Genomic DNA, 19,347 nt, shown 5'->3' with positions numbered 1-19,347 from the left:
TCCTTTGTCTCTTACTCTATAATCAGGTATTTGCCCATGAAAGAACCTTCCTTTTTAACCTGTGACCACGTTGAAAGGTGGTTTGTTTTTTTTTTTTTTAAAAAAACAGCTCTGTTGGCCAGATCACTCCTGTCTACATGCTCATTAACATTTTCAGAGTAATTTAACAGACACAATAGGTAACTTCCCACCCCAGAAGTCACACGGGTTCTTTCCTGTTATTCTACATTTCCAGTGCATTGACTGCCATCACCGTTTCTGCCCATTTGCCGACAGCCAGGCTTGCTGGTCGGCAGTTCCCGGGCTCCCGCTGGGAACCCCCGTTGCAGCCGCTGTCACCAGCCATTCCTCTGCAGCCGTGGCTGTAGGCAATAGCGGTTTGTTACTGCACCTAGTAGTTGAGCAATTCCCTACGTAAGGCTCCCTAGAGCTGCCAGGGGAACGTGGTGCCGAGAGCCTGCTGCTCTCCACTCCACGCTGTTCCCTCGTCTAAATCTCTCCTGCAGATACAGGGAACGCTTGGCAAGAGATGCCTCAAAGTGAAAGGTAAAGAGAGTACCAGCACGAGCACCTACTCACCTCTCCGCTAGTGAGCACTGATGCAAACAACTCAGTCAGCCTCTCTAAGACCTTGGCTTAGAGTCTTCCTTTTACATGGTAATCACCAAACGGTGCTACGAGGTGTCTGGCAGGCTTCTGGCTTGTTGTGTCTGAAAAACATTTACTAGCTTTTATACCTCACAGCCTTTTTGATGGTCTTATTACTTACCAAATTTCTGTGGGTTTTTTTTTCCCCTTCTCCTTTACTCATTTGGGCACAACCTAAAATTTGAGTTATATCCTTTTATTTATGGAAGTTTGTTGTTTAACCAGGACTTCTTGGTTCTTTTAAAGAAGTAATATACCCTTAAATTCTAATACAGTGTTTTAAGTAATCTGCATCCTGCCTGCAAGCAGTTTGCCCCTTTTGACTGTTCTTTTTTATTACTTTTTCAACAAGCTTTCCTATTTTTATGTAGTTCCTCAGTTTGAAAGTCCTACAAGGGATCTCTTCTTGCATCTAGCAAGATTTTGAATCTGAGCACACTGAGTCACTGTGTGACCTTTAGTGACCTTCAAAAATTCCATTTCAGCATTTTTAATCCTAAGAGGTAGTAGCTGGGGTCCAGTCTGACTTAAAAGGAAGTGGAGGTGCGAATTCTCCCACCTGTTCATACACTGCTAATTAAAGGATCAGTGTTTTAGATTCTAGGACGTTTTGTATGATCTTTAGGTTAAGTATAATACGCAAGATTGGCAATATCATTTGTCAGGTACTCGGTTATAGTGCTGAATATGTTATAAGATTGAAAGAGATCAGAAGATGCTGTTTGATGCTCTTACCCTGGTAGCAGTCAACCTGAAGCCCAGTTACGTCCTTTTTAACTTCCATATAAAAGTCTTTTCCATTAAAACAGACAGCTAGTTTCCACATTTCCAGCTGCAGAGGATCCATAGGCTGATGCAGAAAAAGTAGGTGACAAAAAGCAACTCTCCAGACAAGCCTTCCCACTCTTCTGGTATCTGCTGGAAACAGGAAAATGTATTTATCCCACATGCAGGAAAGGGCTTGAGAACAGAGGACGTGTCAATGACTGTCCATATGCATCATTTCCCCCAGAAATGCCGGCAGGTGGGCAGCGCCGGCCGGAGCCTCTGGAAGGGAGTGCACAGGATTGCACCAAGCAGCTGGGGCCGGCTGGGAGCCCTGGGGACCCCCTGGTCCAGCCCCTGCTGCAGCAGGGTCACCAGAGCAGCCTGCCCAGGACCACGTCCAGGCGGGGCTGAATATCTCCAAGGATGGAGATGCCACCACCTCTCTGGGCAACCCGCTCTAATGCTTGATCATCCTCACAGGGAAGTGTTTTCTTGTGTTCAGGTGGAATTTCCCGTGTTTCAGTCTGCGCCCGTTGCCCCTCGTCCTGTCACTGGGCACCACTGGGAAGAGCCTGGCCCTGGTCTCTGGGCACCCTCCCGTCAGGTATCTATAAACCTGGATAAGATCCCCCGTGCTGAGCCCTCTCCTCCGCGAATGACTGCCAGGCACCTGCTAACAGCCCGGCCTCACCTTTCGTAATGACAGCAACAGCCTTCCCCTTATCGACCTCCCTTTGTTCCCCATCGGAGTGCAGCGTGCAGGCAGCTGACCTATTCATTACGATCAACCACGGAAAAATAGTGAGCGTGCTTTTGCCAAGTTAAACAGAGCCGGATCACAAGTGGTGGCAAACAGTAAGTTTAGTCCTGGAGGCCCACACACAGTTAAAGACCGAAACGCATCACGCAAGCCAGTATTTATTAAAATACTCTGCTGGACTCCTGCATTTTAGGGCAAATGCATAGCTCGTGCATTAGATATAAACTTATTTGGCTTCTGTGATAAATCTTGTCCAAAAGTCATTATTTGCCGTAGTCTTGTCTTAATAGGATGTGCCTCAAGGCTGTGATTTTGTGCAACAGATGTTCTATTGTTTCTTATGTTATTAATAGATTTTGTGGGCCACCTGCTTTTTCATACCCCCTTCCTTCTCCCCCCCCTTCACTGTACCACAACCTCTTTTATGCCCCCTTAGCCCGTTCCTGGTTGGCTATTTCGGAATAGGAGCCCTGACAAGCACAGTCCTGTGTAAACAGGTCTGCAGCTTTCTATAAAAAGGACTTTTGGCTGAAGATTTGGTACTTACAGCAGTAGGAAAGCTGCCCTACTAAATATGTCTTTTCTTAGCACATATGTCCTATTAAAGCTGGCATACCACCTTGAGAACTGGCACGATGCCATCCCCAACACATGGGCATGGTGGTACACTCTGTATGAGCTTGAAATGTGTTTGCTGAGGGTAGGATTTCAAGCTCAAGATACTGCAATGGTAATTTTGGCTGTCATACTCACAGTTAAAATCCTGAGCCAATGTTTTCAAAGTTCACTAACCACAAGCACTCAATTTTAGGCATCTCATGTCTGATTAACAGAGGGAGTGAGACTGCAGCAGTTCCAGCTGACCGCAACCCTTGAGCGGTGCTTCTGCAGATGCCAAAAATCTGAGCAGCGGCTCCCTTCCCCATCCCTCCATTCGAGCTGCTCTGGAACACTCGGGACAAAATACACGAGCTATCTGCAGTGAAAGTTGCCTTTCACTATTGAGAGTTCAACAATAAAGCGTATACAGTCCAAGTTAACTAGCTCTGGGCTCTGGCCAACTGGGAAGATATTCAGATGGAAGGGAGAGAGGTCAGCCGCTGTTCTGGAGCTCTTTCTATGGCAAGAGGGCTTTGTGAATTTAGGTCTCTCAAAAATTTCCAGATCGTTGCCTGTACTGCCCTTCTCTCCGGAATTATCAATGAGGCAATTTGCACTTGAGCAATGGTAAGATGTTGTGGGGTAGGTTATTTCAGTTAGGAGAAGGGTATCTACCACAAGATAGGCTAATCTGGTTATTTTCAGAAATGCATAAAGTCTGGTACGCTTGGGCACCAGACACAGCTTCCCTGCTCACTGAACCTGTCTTTCAGCAAGTGCCATCTAAAATCCCTCTCTCCAGACCTTTCTTGAAAGACCTGTTACTATTTTCAATCAGATCATGCACCTTCCCAGATCTTCCCCATCTAAATTGCCTCTCCTGCATCATTCCTGCCCAAAACAGCATGCAGCAGAGCCACCCCACCCGGCTCGTTTGAATTGCAGATTGGGCGTGCATATCACTGGGGCTGGGGCGGAGACCTCGGGCTGCGTTTTGGGTTTGGTAACATCTGCTGGTGTTTGGGTCTGTAGATTACTTTCTTTCTCCTATTGTGTTTGGATGGGTGCGGAATGGCTTCTCCCCCTCTAAATGCAGAGTGGCAGTGCCACAGTTTCGGAGAGGGTTACCCAAGCTATAACACATTCTTATCCTGGTCTGGGGAGATTTTAGAAGCAAAAGGACAGCTTTTTCTCTAGGCACCTTTATCCTTTGGCTTCTAGGCTTTGGCAACTAGATTGCACAGCAAGTTTACTCTTATGCGTGCCTGGGGACATACCCCCCACCACCACCCAGACCAAGGGACGAGGCCAGCGTGTGCTGCAGCAGCTCTACAGCCCACAGGCTTGGGCGTCCTTCCTCGTGCAGAGCCTGCGTGCGCACGAGCAACAGGGTGGGCTTGGTCTTGTCCTACCTGGAGCTGGGGGCAGCTGTGGTGCTCACCCAGGCCCAGCAGGCTTGTCCAGCCAGTCGTGGTGCCTGTCAGAGGTGTCTTCTTGCAGTACGCCAGGCCCAGGGCAAACACACAACTGGAGCAGGACAGCAACTCCACCGGAGGAAGTCCAGCCATGGCAACTTGTACCACTTGCTGATCTGGCCCATAACGCCGGTGCTTTGCATACGTATGTTCCCAGCAAGTTTGCCCATGTGCTGTAGAAAAATATGACCCTATGAATATCAGAGTATCACACATTATTACAAGCTTTTTTTGTGGCCAGTTCTGCATTACTTTCCAAATGACAGAAGCTGCTGTAAGAGGAATCACTATTCCCAGCACATCACACATGCCAATGTCTTCCACCTCACTCTCACTATTTCTCAGTCGCTAACAGTGATTAAGGCATTAGCAGCTCAGCACGTATTGGGGGCTCTCCCAAACAAGGTGTGCTAACGGTCCCACTGCAAACCTCAGCCTGGACATGACAGTAGGAATGATAAACACCAAGAAGGGGGTGAGGAAGAATGGGAGGTAAAACAGGGCAGTCACGTCACTGTTCAGCATCTACCCGCGAACGTGGTGTTACCCAAAAGGTAAGCTGGATGCGAGTGACGGAATATGAACCGATTAGCCTAGAAGTCAGTCACTTTTATTTATTGCTTACCTTTTGAATGAATTATTAATATGTTGCCTTTAGAAAGCATTCCCCCTATATGGTTTGCAGCTATGATGTTCTTGAGTGCAAACTCTGCACTTGATTTGGACTCTCTGGGGTGCTTTGGATTGGCCTTGGCTCAAGCGGCGGAGACTGCACAATGATTCATTGCTGCACAGTTGCTTACAGATCATCCTTCTCAACCACACTATATTGGGAGGGCCTGCTTTCATTTCAGAACATATTTGTCTCCATCCCACACAGATCTTGTGGCACCTTATTTTCACTACTCTAAATCACTGATGTGATAAATACAAAACTGAGGTGACAGGCAATGTTATTTATGTTAATCCTACATTATTTACTCTTTTTGTCTTATTTCTGAAGTCCTTTACCTTGTGTCCATCAGTAATGATTATCACATACATTTCTAAAAGGCTCATTACGATAGTACCTGAGGTGAGAAAATAACCACGCAGTAGTGGGAGATGCTCAGCACACTTCCAGACTTCACCATCATGCTTCAGCCTATGTTCTTATTAAAGGAGGCCAGACCTAGAGGATCAAGTCAAGGCTCCTGAACTCTTCCAGGCATTACATACATATGTTTCTGGTTTGTCTTTCTTATTTCTTTCGTTTTGTTAAAATAAACCAGCATGTAAGAGCAAATAATGAAAGAAGGACACTTAAAAATTCTACTTTATAAATAAACTAACGGGAAAGATGAATAGAATCCCTCATGTACTGCTACATGAGCTCCTAGTCATAAAAATAAATACAAATAAATCTCCTAAGTTATCTGATATTTTTCTTCATCAAAACTGACTGAACTGGCTTTTACAACTTCTTCATTTTGAATTCCTAGAAATCAATCCTATTATACCAAAATTCTTGATTGAAGAGCTTTCTTTGTAGGAGAATTGAGCCCTTGCTATCAGGTAGTTAGGCTTATTCCTAACGTGACATGAATAGATGTTTTAAGGGATCCATGCATGCGCTCAAAGAATAAGGGTGCTTAAGACTGAAGCAGTCTATAGCAGGATGCCAACTGATTTATACAAAGTGGTTTTCAGTAATTACAGAGCATATGCATGCATATTCAACACTTAACATGTTAATAAAAGGCAACTACATATGCTCTGCCAGGGAAGTGACACGATCTGCATGGCAATGACGAGACAAAGCGGGGCTGCACACTGCTGCAAACGACAGCAGAAGGAAGGTCCTGCTCAGCCACGAAGCAAACAGCTTGGTGGTGAAACAGGGAGGTGATAAAATGATTTACATCTAATCGCTGTCTGAAGTGCAAAGCACAGACAGTATCTTCTCACTCACAAATACTAGTGACTGTATTGTTCAGTCATATGGTGCCAGATTTTGTTCCTCTCACTCATGTTGAGCACTACCATTGCTATAAAAAGCCCAACTTAAGTCAATGGAAATATTCCAGGAGTCGAGTGTATCATGATTTATTTGAAGGGATTTTCTTCAAATCTCATGTACCTTTATCTGATTTTTCTCCTTATGCTGTAGCTGTTATAGATCCAGTAATTAGAAATATTTTACAACCATTTCCACCCACTCTTTTGATGAGCTGCTTAGGATTGCCTCTGGCCAAATTGAAATTTTGTGCACGTGCGCACACACATACACACGCGCACACACACACACACACACACTCTCTCTCTCACTTTCCGTTTTAAGAACATTACTCTAATGCATTGGAAATGCTATTTCTTAATTTATTAGCGCAAGCAGCCTATTAAGAAATGTAGAGTGTATTGCTACTTGTTCTGTGAGAAAAATAGAGACTGATAGGGAAAACCATTAAAGCTGGAGATAGGAAAGGCTGACTAGATAACCCAGTCCCCCTTCTGGTGTATATCAGCTTATATTAATAATGAGATACCCTATTAGGGCTATCCTTACTTTTATTAATGTCATCTTTATGAATGAGAAATTATGTGCTTACCTCAAATTCAGAAAACTTCAGCAATATTGCTTCTAGCAGAATTCAAGGTAAGTCAGCCAGCATAGCTCTCTTTCAGACTCTTCTGTATTCCCACGGCAGAGTCACAGCCCCACCTGATCACACCTGACATTGAGCCGGAGCAGCGGTGCTGCCCGTGTGGTGGCCTGTTAGACCCTTTAGCATGTGACAAACCTGCAATTAGAAACAGGCAAACTGCTTCAAGGAGGTATGTCAAGAAATTTCAGCCCCATCATCTCTTTTCCTGGAGCAGCTGGAGAAGAATTTAATACCAAGTAAAAGCTGGTACCAAAAAGAGGAAGAAAATACTCTTTTCATATGTGTGAAACCAGGCATATGAGTGAGAGACACTGCCAACACTATGGAAAAAACACAGTTCTTAGCTGTGAAGGTGGTACCGAAAAATTGGAAAATTCAGTTTAGGTCAGTAGTCTGCATATTTCACTGGGTTCTTTTTTGATATTGTTGTTACTATACATATTCATGTGCATTATTTGAAAGAACCCAGCGATCCATTTTGCCAAGTACCTGCCATAACGAGCTCATATTGCAATGTCAGGAAGGAGGAACCACTGTGATAAACCGAAAGAAGGATGGAGAGAGGAGGAGGTCAGAGGAAACAGGAACAAGGACCTTTGTCGGTTTAGATCTTCTGTGCCTCTGTTTTGTGCATGTAGCTGAAGACAACATTAACAGAGGCTCTGGAGTGCTTCCACAGCACACGGAGGTCTTCCAGGCAGAAGTCTGAGACAGAAACGCAAATTTTCATTCGTGTTCCCTACAGTTCCTAAGGTTCGGTTCCCAAGCCGTGGAGAAATCAACCTTGTCTCTGTTTTCTGTCTGGGCAATCTAAGATCAACTAGCACAACTTTTACAGCAGTTCTTAGATTCGTACATTTAGCTACGGCTTGTAGAGAAGTCAATGATCTGAGAGAGCCTGAGGACCTCATTCACATTTCGCACTGGTATAAACCAGAACTAATTTTATTGAAGTCAAAGGAAACGTAAAAGAATTACTTTTTCTAAACAAGGGACTCTCATATAATTGTTTCTTCCCTCAAACCCACAATCTGCCTTGACTCCTAGGCGCAGCCTAGGAAATATCATGGAAACACCCTTCACCCCGCTTCTAGTAAAAGCTGACAAGCTCCCCTTAGCCAGGTGAGCTTTGCTGGGAGCACAAGGTTTCAAGCATATTAATACAGGACACTGAAGATTTGAAAAAAGGGTTAGTGACCCTCTGTGGTTTCCTCAAGTTAATGTTCCCAAATAAAAGCTTTAGGAAAATACCTGTCCTTGAATAAAACGTGCTACATAAAAGGAAGCACAACTATTCTCACGTATTTTGTGAAGCCATTGGATTTAGTCCTCTCGCAGCTATAGGCAAGCAAAGTGCTGCAAGGGGCAGACAAGTCACCCAATGTTTGTGTAGTCTGGCTGCGGACAGCTAACGCGACGACTCCGGAAGAACCTCAGGACACGGAAAATACTGGCGTCACTGTGAAAGCGATGCAAGATTAGGTTTCAGCCCCCCAGAGCGGTTGTCAGGCCATGGCATAAATCCCATCAGCGCAGGCAGAGACATTTAGATATTAGTGCCTAATGACCTGTTTGGGTCCATTTAGTTTTGTATTGCTTTTAAGAATTTCTATGCATTCAACCACAGAAAACTGTAATAGCACAATTTACTAAATTAACTTCTCAAAGAATCTCAAAACATAGTAGTATTGTAGCAATGACCTATTTCAAAATTTAAAAGAAACCTGTAAGTATTTTGATGGAATTTTAATTAGTGTGATTGCTGTATGAAAATTAATCAGTCATCTGTATGCTAGTTGAATTATTTTTATAAACAGTTCATTTGCAGACTGAGGAAATTGGGATACATACCATGAAATCAATGAAGTGTAAAATAGATCTGAAATGTTTTCCTTCTGTTTTCTCACACTGTCTAACTTAAACTCAAGCTGCAAATGCATTTTTCTATTTTCAATAATACTAGCAATAAATGCAGTCTGTATATCTTTGGCTGTAAAGGAGATTACATCAAAAATGTATGTGAATGAATGTAGAGCTAGGCCAGCGTACGGTAGTATGAATATGTTGCACTGATAGATATTATAGAAGAAGAGCTGCAATGACAAGAAGAAAAAATATCCAAAGAATCATTTTGTGACAGTAAAAGATGTTCTGATATTTATTGCCTTTCAGATCGTTTATTTAAATAGAGTAATGATTTATTGGATTATCCTCCTCAGTTTTTCTATAGCAGATTATCATCAAGAACAACACATTCTGAATGTTTTGGTCCTGTGTTTGTGGTCATTTTTTCCTGCCTTTCAGAATGTGAATGGACAAAAGACAAATATCTTTCCCAAGAGACTGGAGATTAAGATTGAGAAGCAGTGTAAGTCTGTCTTCAAAACACAGATTCTAATTCTTCTAATAATTATTTTAAAAACATTAGGATTTTTTTAAAACAGTATCTTTTATAAAGACCTGCCACTAGGACATTCTGATTCCATATTTAAACCGATAGTTTGCATACTGCTACAAGCCTACACGCCCGTTTCAATATTAGATGACCTCTGGCATTCATTACTCAATACATTTCAAAAATCCAAACGATTTGGTATTGTACTCAGCTTTTCCACATTTTGACTATTAGATACAACCAATTTTTGATACATTGCTTATTTCGACCTATGCACCAGAAAACTGTTTTTCTTTAGCTTCCTCTTGATGAGGATCGTACTGTGACACCAGTTTCGTACTTCTGACCCGTAGCAGGTTCCAGGGTTTGTAGGCTGGTTTCTCAGTGAGGAAGCAATCTGCGCTACAGACCTGGGGTATATTCTAAATGGGCTGGTACCATAACTTGGTGGCGAGAGCACCAATTCCTTGTTCCAAGAGAGCGACCCTACTTTAGGAGCCCTAATCAGAGAGCCAACTCACTGACTATTCACCAGCTCCTTTTCCAAGAAATGCCATCTCTAAACAAAACCTCATATAACATCAGATTTTCTCAAACCCAAACATTTAGTGCACATGAGAAAACAGCACTTTAAGAGTATCTATCACAGGGATACCTGGTGATAGCTGCCATAAAAATCACTATTACCTATATGGTTCTGTAAGAATATAAATAAGGACAAAAGCCATCTAAAAGACTTGCTATTTAACATTACAAAAGAGTTTAGGTGTGGGATAAGGAATAACAGTTTGGAAAAATCCACGTACCTAAATGCTCAGGGAAGCATTTGGTACAAGTCTTTCAAGGAGCCCAGAAAGGCACTTGGCCCTTGGAAGCAAATTCCCCGAGACCCTTGGCCAAGCTTCCCGATAGCTGCACTCAGCGTGTAGACAAGGGAATGAGCAGGGCAGAGGAGGGAAAACGAGATGGAGGGATTAGTTAGAGCAGAATGGGGAGGAGTGTAATGAGCAAAAGGGTGAGTAGGAGGAAAATAAATCTGAGATGTAGGTGGGTGAGAGGTACATAAAGCCGTGAAGATGATACCAGATTACAAAGTCGTGAGTCAAACACTGAAGCATGAGGCAAGTCTACAAAGGGTATCCCAGATCCTTCTAATTCACACTAAAACTTCTGCAAATAACACTCCCTGCCTGAGATATGTTATGCAAAATCAATATTCATCATTGTGGGTTAAGCAATGTGCCATGAGTGAGTCACATAGCTGATGAGTATGGCAGCGGTTCGAGTGGTTACAGAGGTTCAAAATGCAAGCAAGATATAACACAGGGAAAGAGCGGGATTAAATATAAAGCAGCATGTTGTGGAAAATACAAAACCTGAAAACTCTCCCCCCCCGAAAAACAAGGAATTTGCACAGGTCATACTTACGTGCCAGGTAAGTCCACTTTTTCAGGATCTTGCCGTTGTCCCAAGGGTCGAATGCCTCGCTGAAATCAGCTTTCCAGAATAGATAACTTCTTTCCTCAGAACCTCTTTTCCCCCTCAGTAGCCTGGCGTTTGTGCCTCAGAGCAGAGGGGTGTTTCTCCTCACCATGCCTGGGAAATAGGAATGACAGAAATTATATTTCTTTTAAATTGAAGGCCGCAGGCAGGATCCCATCCGCCAGGGCACTGCGGGGGCTGCTACACCACCATGGGCACAGGGACGGGGACGGGCTGAAGCCTGTGGGTCGGAGTCAGGGTTTCATTTCCATTACTATTCATTTCTGGAAGTTCAAGCCTTTTTACAGAACCTCCTGAACTTCTTGGCTTAATGGACAGTAGTCAACTCAGTTTTCTTCCCGCACCTCCGAACACTCATATCTGTAATTACCTTTTTTGTGTTTCATATATTTACGTGGGTTATTTGCCTGTAACTAACCATGGTCTTACAGACCACCACTGTTTGCAAACCACAGTATTTCAAAATGCAGTCATATATTAAATACCATAGAGGACTAGCCTAGCACACCACAGCTGCTCATCCTCTACACTGCTGGAAACACCACTGAGTTTTTAGACCACAAATGCAACATAAGAGATGTCATAGTGTGTAAAACACACTACAAAAGAGGTAGAGCATCATTTGTGATTTTGGTAGAGAGAAACTTTACTTTCTTTGTCAGGTGCTTTAGTGGGTGTTTTACTTCTCCCTTCAGAATACCACTTCTGTAGGAAATTAAAGCAATTCAGGGTTTCATTCCATATTTACATTTTTCCAAAATCTTTCTTCAGAATTGCAGAGCCAGAGAACTCCATAATAATTACAGACACTCTGATTGAAAGACTTTTGAAACTGGAATTAATTTTCATCCTCTGTAAACATCTTGCGCTGGCCGCTTGATCCATGACCTGGCAATGTGAAATATCATTAAGAGCAGTAGCTTTTTCTGGCAGCAGACGAGGCGGCATCTGTTGCTGCAGCGTTAGCTGTGTGGATCGAGGCTGCATGCCTCCCAGCTAACTCCCGCTTGGGCCTCCCGCGCTGGAGGCTTTTTCTCTGCTGACTCTGGATCCCACGTGTGCAGCAGGGAACGTTTTACCCGTCCTGCAGAGACAAGAGCGGAAATGTCAGTTGTTCCTCCTTCTACAGAAAGTATAATGTCCTAATGTGTGTGAAACATATGTGAAACTTTCACCTCTTTCCAATGTCTTTGCCTGTCTGTTCTTTGAATCCAACTTATATAACAAGCACTAATAGCTGTAGCCAAGTGAGGATATTACTCAAAGTTCCAGATTGAAACATTCCAAATGATTTGTTTATTTTAGTGTGTTAGCAATGCAATAGAACTGAAAAAAAGAGTTTATAGGTCTGATGATTTTCAATAAAGTGATCCAGGGACCCAATTATAAGATACCACAAGAATTTACTGCAATTGTCACTGGAGTTAGCTGGAAGCAGTACACAGTAATATTAATTTTTTATAAATAGCACATAGATTGTCCTCATAAATGCAGGATAAAAATAGGAGACTGCATGAAGTTACAGATAAACTTGTCTGAGGATGTTGAAACTTGGCCAGATGTTAGAACAACCAGTTTCTGTTCAGTATTCATCTGTCCTCCCAGAGGTGTTGATTATTACTTTACACACAAGAAGTGCCTTGGCCAGCTTAGCTATTTTATACCAACCAGTATGAATGGGATCAAACCAGTATCCATTCTAATCTAACAATTTCCGTATCTGCCGTTCTCTAAAATAGACGGACTGGTAATTTTTCTTGTAGAGATTTTGTGAGGTTTATGCAGCATTTAAAATTACAGTGCTTCACCTGACAACAGATGCTGCAAAAGCTTGTTATTACAAGGGCGTATTTCTGTTAGTAGAACGTCTCCTTATTATTAAAACCTTCGTTATTTGACTGAAAATAAGTCTGAGATTATAACCAAGCCTGCTAAAATAGTATGCTCTGTATGTTCGAAGAAGTACAGCAGCTGCAGGGTCTTGCATGGAAGTCCGGGGTTCAGCGCTCCCAACCACGGCAGCACCTCAGGCAGGGGAAGCCACAGCACCCAAGGGAGGCAGATGCCGGTGCCAGCGCCGTGGGACGGGGCTGCCGGGCTGGCAGCAGCGAGGAGCAGGCGGGGTGGGCTCGCAGCGACGGGCAGGTCCGCACGGGGCGAGAGGCGACCTCCAGCAGGCCGCTCCACGAAGCCGAATCACCCGCCTCACCCTGGGACATTATTCCAAAGGCTGATAAATACGGCACAGTGAGGTAGCGTACAGGAAGATCACAAAAGGAAGCGTTCCCCCCAAATCCTGAAAACTGCAGACTCGTTTATACTTAACCAGAAGCATAAGGCTGCTTTTGGGAACACAGCTTTGCCTTGACGCGACTCCAGCAGGTCCCACCGAGGACACGCGCACATGGACGGAGGTCTCGGGTGGGTGCCGGGAGGGAGGACAGGGACGCAGAGCAGTGAGGACGTGAAGGTGTTATATTCGGCACACAGAAACATCTGTGCAGGAAAGCGGAAAACTAGCTAATGATCCACTGATGAACAAGATCTGGATGAGTACATGGAATTAGGGTCTATATGAGTTCAGTGATTTAAGTGTGAGGCTTAATTATGAAATAGTAAGCTATACAAAATGAGAAACAAGCTGAGCACAGCTTTACTGCTTTGCCATAAGGAGACAATCTTTGGCTTATTTGTACAGCTACTTAGGTCCCACGGGTATCCTGGTTTGAGCGCTGGTGCAAAATACATGTTAACTATCCAGTCAGCGTTCAGGTCTGCAGTGTCTGTGTCTGCTGTGCACATCACCACAGCTCAAATCTGAGAAAAAGCATTTATTTCCTTTTACCGCCAAGGGCACAGGAAAAAGCAGAAGTTGAGTACAGCTGGAACAAGAAACGCACCAGTTCTTGTGAAATAAGGCAATAACAGCACTATACCCCTAACTATTCCACTCCTCTTCTTGAGCCTTCTTAGCGCTCCTGCGGTACCAATCTTACCACGCTAGAACCATAAACAGCACTAAGAGTAAAACTTCTCTGGTATTTTCGAAGATAAAACAGTTCTGTGTTGCAGGAGAGACAAGATATCAGCTCTGTTTGAAAAAGAGTTCATGACTCTGATGTTGATCTTTCCGGATGAAACGCAGATACGACTGGCTAAACATTATGTGGAGACTGTTTTCCTGGCATTTCTGTATGCGTCTCCATCTGGTGCCTGGAGAAGAGCCAGAAGGAAGCAGGGAGTGACACCGCTTCTTGCCAGAGGACCCTCCAGGTGACAGGTAACGCCAGTGCAAGGACATGCCTTCAGCAAGAGGATCGCATCTCTCGTTGACTCACACGACCATCACAAGAATAAACTCCTCCGACATTGAAAGATCTGCAGAGATATCTTTGTCAGCAAGGAAGATCTGTAAATATGTCAGAAATATTAAATCTTAAACTGCCTAAGATTCAACAGGTTTGCATTTCTGTACCAGAGAAACATTTATTGCTTGACTATTTTTTTTAATTCTGAACACAAAAAACATAGAATGAGGTAGGTCAGCTCTTGACTGCTCACAAACCGAGTTCTGCCTAAGTTATCTCTGTATTTCTTTGGCGCTGACTGGACTCCGTTCCCACAGCAGACTGTTCAGGTCCTGTCCAGAATGGTTTTGAATTACGTTACTGAGGTGGAAATGATCAATGCAACACAATCAGGACGAATCCACACCGCAAGACTCTTTCTTACAAGAAATAACTAAGCTAGATAAATTAATTCTGTTAAGGAAGTGACACCTTCTTATGCTCCCATAAATGCACACAAATTGGAGGATTGATGGAGTGCACTGAGATATGAATTGCTATCCGTATCTATGATAGGCCTGAAAATTATAGGATACTGTTTAAACATGAGGAAATCAGAACTGCTTCTAATGGCAGCAAACAGATGATGTCATCAACAAAGGAAGCCTACTGAATCAAGCCTGAAATAAATAAATACGTAATATAAAATATAAAAATAAAATATATTAAAATATATATATAAAAATAAACAAAAAAAAACCCAAAAGCCAACCAAATCAGGCTATAGTTCTAAATGTACAGAAATGAGGAAATAAGAAAACAAAATGAAGGCACACAGAGCACTTCAGCATCCCAGCATTGCACGTGTGTTTAACCACCTAGCTAGTATAGTACAAATCCACATAAACAGTGGTCAGAAAAGGCTACACAGCAGCATGTCGCACTGCTGTGTCCATTCTTGACACTGTGCAACTTAAGTAGGCCAAATAAATTTCAGATAAAGATTTCTGATTGGTCATTGGAACCACTGTGTATATTATACAGACTATTCTGAACTCCTCTCTCACACCAAAAGGAGATCCCATGCTCTTGCAGTACTTACAGATCAAAAAAGTAAAGTCCTGCTCAATATAGAATTTAAGTGTAACATTAGCACTATCTCCCTGAAAAAAAGCGATTAAATATACCTCTAAAACCTTCTGAAGTCAAAAGAACATAGTCACAGGCTAATCTTCAGCACGTACGTAGCACTTTAGCGAAGCCTTGACACGGAGATACAGTTGACTAGGAAGTATCTCAGGAAATGATGTGAGCACTGCCATTGCCAATTGCCAGGAGCTGTGACCCTATTTAATGTCTTCAGTCTTCCAGAGCGACTTTAGAGGTCTATGCCTCTTGGTTTCATTGGCGGTTCCCTTTTCCTCTGGCTGTGTAACTCCGCTTAGTCCTCCCAAGAAGTGGTATCTGCAACACATACAAAACGTATAGTGCCACAGGATGCTCCTTCCGTAACAACCTCACATACTGCAGACACAGCCTTTCACTTTGCGTCTTGATGACTGCGACCTCTTGCTGAAAACAGAAGGAAATGATGAACGGAGATCTTCATTGCACATCTTGTGTCTTCGCTGTATAAAAGTTTTCACAGACTAGCACATAAGGGTTTTGACAGAAGAGCAAAGGCAAATCTTGCTGCACCAGTTTAAGAAGCAGCCACATTCCCAACACACTCGCACCCTTCCTTTCTCCAGGAGTGACCGTGCCGTCACAGGGATGAAGGAAGGGAACGTGTGCCCCTGCCTCAGCTGTGCTGCTGCAAAGCCTGGGAGTTCACTGAAAGTCTGCCGACCCAGGCAGGTTGGCACCGTGACACCCGCGCGGCTGGGGCAACAGCATACGCGCTTCTCTGCTGACACTGCTAGGGGCACAGGGACATCTGGCAGAGGAAAGGTGCAGACAGTTGGGGACAGGACATCTCAAACCACTGCAGTAAGACTCTTCTGAGTTTCTCTGCCAAAACGGTAAGCTGCACTAATTCTGAGAGGAAGACGGCTGCCATTTACGTGCAGCCAAAAGGATAGAAAATGGTAAGCTACACATGAAATGCTTATGCTGTTATCTCCTTACTGTCTATTTCCAGCAACTTGCAGCTCCGGTGCTTTCCAGCAGCATGGTGGGGCCATCAGCTTGGCAGTCAAGCAGTATTGCTATGAAAATTGGAGCCTGAACTGAGAATTCCAGTTTCTGGGAAAAACACAAGCAACTTGGAAGGATTCCTCGTTACCCAAACACCTATCTGCAGGCAACGTGAGTTGGATAATGCCAAGCAGCACCTCTGTTTACGTGAGGATAGAGGTTGAACGCTACAGAGAACCCAAGTCTCAGCCTACTCAAGTAAGAGTCAGGAATAATTCTCCAGAGATCTATAAAGTTATTTTGGAAGAAGGCTTATAATGTGGCATTTGTGTAAGCCTTTGCATTCAATTTTCTTGAAGAGTGGGAGGAGGATCGGTATAAAGACGAAAAAGACATCAGTTAAGGTACTGAGTGTTCTGTGGTGTCAAAAACTTAGGTATGCATAACTGTGTTAATGGCTATGTATCCTCATATGTTCAACAGAGATTCCTGCACGATTCTGCCTGTTTTTTTAATCAGCTATAACTTTATTATGTATTGATTTTGAATCATTTTAATTCAAAAATTTTTTTAACTAAAAAAATTTTTAAAACTGTGGTTTTACCTACCCAATAAGCTTGAAAGCACCTCAACAAAAGCCCTCTAGCTTCAACAAATAATAAACATTTTCCAGAAAGCCTCATCCTTCTTTAAAATAGTAAATGAACGAAAACTGTGGAAAAGAATTGAAGTTTTCTTGACACCATCTTGCACCAAGGAAACAGTAAGGTGATCAACCTTCTAGGTATACCTTCTAGGCCTACCTCCAAGAATACCCTAAGATTTACCGGCGCAGAGACAGCATACACCTCAGACCTGCTAAGGAAAACACAGACATGTCAGTTGGCCCTAGCTATTCTGTGTGCTTCTAGCTCTTTATGATAAATCTGTGCAAAATACGACAAAAGGTCTTGTACTCAAACAAGTTAGAGATAGCGCGGCAGATGGCAGAACAGACGCAAAAGGAGCAGGTGCCTGGAGTTGTAATGAGAGATGGCTCACCCCGTTTCTGACACCAAGATGGGACAGTTTCAGCACCCGTCGTGCCAAAGAGTGAATTCCACCCACCGAGTCTGTAAATCTGCTCTCTGCTTAAAAAAAATTATAAATAGAAGGTAGCTGTTCTATTCAGAGAGACGCAGAATTTGAAAAATAAAAGATCAACTAAGATCAACCCAGAAAAGCCTTACTTTCCTGTGCTTCCTTATAAGTCGCTGCTTGCTCAAAGGCTGCTCTCTCCTGGCTCTCCTTCCCTGCTCCAGGCGTGGTCTCCTGCACAGCGCAGGGACACGCGTCCCTGCTGTCACTCACTTCTTCTCCCATGTTACTTCTCTTATGTTCTTTTAAGCATCTTCCTCTTCCCCTTTCCCCTATTTCTTTTTCACTTCTCTTTACTATCACTTCTCTGAAGTTCCCATTTCTTTCCCTCTTTAGCTCCTCCGGTCTTTCTGCAGCATGGTGCCATTCCCTTATTCCCAGTCCTTCTGTTCCATCTGCTCTTCTGTTTATTCCCATCGATAGTCTACCATTCCTCCTGTATTCCCCCCCTACCCTCCCAATATCCTTATTTAGTCTTCTGCCTACTCCTGATCTCTGTCTGCATTCTCCAAACACACAGACCCTTTTTGTCCTGAAGTGGCCGGTCCCAGAGTAAGAACAAATTGCCCTCTCCTTGCCCATTTCTCTCTCACCTGTTTTTTAATTTTCCATTTGAGTCATCTGCTCATTCCTCCTTCCCATCCAGATTTCTCTAGTTCTTCTTCCATTTCTCTCTCTCTCTTCTAGTCTCCCCATCTCCTTAAATTATTCTCTTCAATCATGCTTTTATATATTTTGATGGACATATCTTTAAGGTTGGAAAGCTGGAGCAGTATATACTCCAGACAGACCTAAACATGTTACTTCTAAATACCAACCCCAACCTGAAAAAAACCATGCAGACACAGACGTGTCCACATTAAAATTGCTGACATTTTCCTGAGAACACCATACATAAAGCATATTTCACAGAAAGTAACCCAGACGATGGGCCGAATACCACAGACAATACTCATCTAGCTAAGCAGCAGTCTGAGTAATTAAACCTGCCTTAGAGGGAGGCTAAGCCAATAGGTCCTAACTCACCCAATCTAATAATTACGTACTACCTCCTATGAAAGTCAGAATAAAAGGGTGTATTTCCAACATAGCGTGTTTTACAAATCAAAAGAAACAGAATCCACATGTATGTTGGTGCATACACACTTAGTAAATATATTATTGGATATATTTTGGTCCAAATAACAGCACTTTTGGAAAAGTTGCAAGAATCGTGCAGACACAGATGTGTCTGCATTAAAATTGCTGACATTTTTATGAGAACAGCACACATAAAGCATATTTCATAGCTACCAGCAATTCAGTGCTTTGGCATTTCTACTTTGCTTACTTGGAGAGTTTAAATCAGCTGAATGCTATCAACCTCTAAAATCATAAATCAGCCATTTTAAGAAGTAATGAGGGCTTAAAGAAGTATGAATGAAAGAATTTCCAGTTAGCTCACGCTTCTTTGCATATTAATGTTAAGTCTTGGATTTACCCCAAACGACTGTCAAAAACCATCAGAGGGAAATACATTTTTTTCTGTAGAGATGTCTGATATTAATGAATTCTCAGTTATTACAGCACTAAATCTGTAATTATTTTTGCTTTATATAGTCTAAAATCACCCTGAAAATTCCAGTGCTCTGAGCGAACATAAAAACGAGCCAGGTCTAGAAGACACCACGCTGTGGCATTGTGTATAAATGTTCCAGCAACATCTTCATCCCATCTGAAGATGGTGATGATTCCAGATGTTACAGCCTGAGTTCTCCTAGTTCTAAAAATAAGGGCTATGAGCCACAGCGCTATGCAGGGCACCTACAGATCCCAACCGGGATGTAACAGCACTTTCAAAAGCACCTAGGCAGGCTGGTGCCTAATGTCTACTGACTATTTAGGCATTTTAGGCAATCATCCTAACCCTTTAAAAGTGCCTTGGAAAATCTTGCCTCTAAACCCAAGCGACCAACTCATCACCAACCGAGCCACACGATAGAAGATGCTAGTC

General features: G+C 43.1%; 1 long non-coding RNA gene across 1 annotated transcript; it reads right to left on the bottom strand.

Moving 5' to 3' along the window:
* Nucleotides 1-600: 600 nt before the first annotated feature.
* Nucleotides 601-11,054, bottom strand: LOC135324388 (uncharacterized). The gene is made up of 5 exons (XR_010385741.1): nt 10,720-11,054; nt 6,840-7,031; nt 4,189-4,424; nt 1,384-1,563; nt 601-710 (listed from the first exon to the last, which is right to left on the bottom strand). It is a non-coding gene; the product is annotated as an uncharacterized LOC135324388 (long non-coding RNA).
* Between the last annotated feature and the right edge of the window lie 8,293 nt (nt 11,055-19,347).

Source organism: Dromaius novaehollandiae, chromosome W (genome assembly GCF_036370855.1).
Source record: "Dromaius novaehollandiae isolate bDroNov1 chromosome W, bDroNov1.hap1, whole genome shotgun sequence".
Lineage (NCBI taxonomy): Eukaryota > Metazoa > Chordata > Aves > Casuariiformes > Dromaiidae > Dromaius > Dromaius novaehollandiae.
The sequence above is the reverse complement of the archived record's forward strand: the minus strand, read 5'-3'. Positions and strand labels throughout refer to the sequence as shown.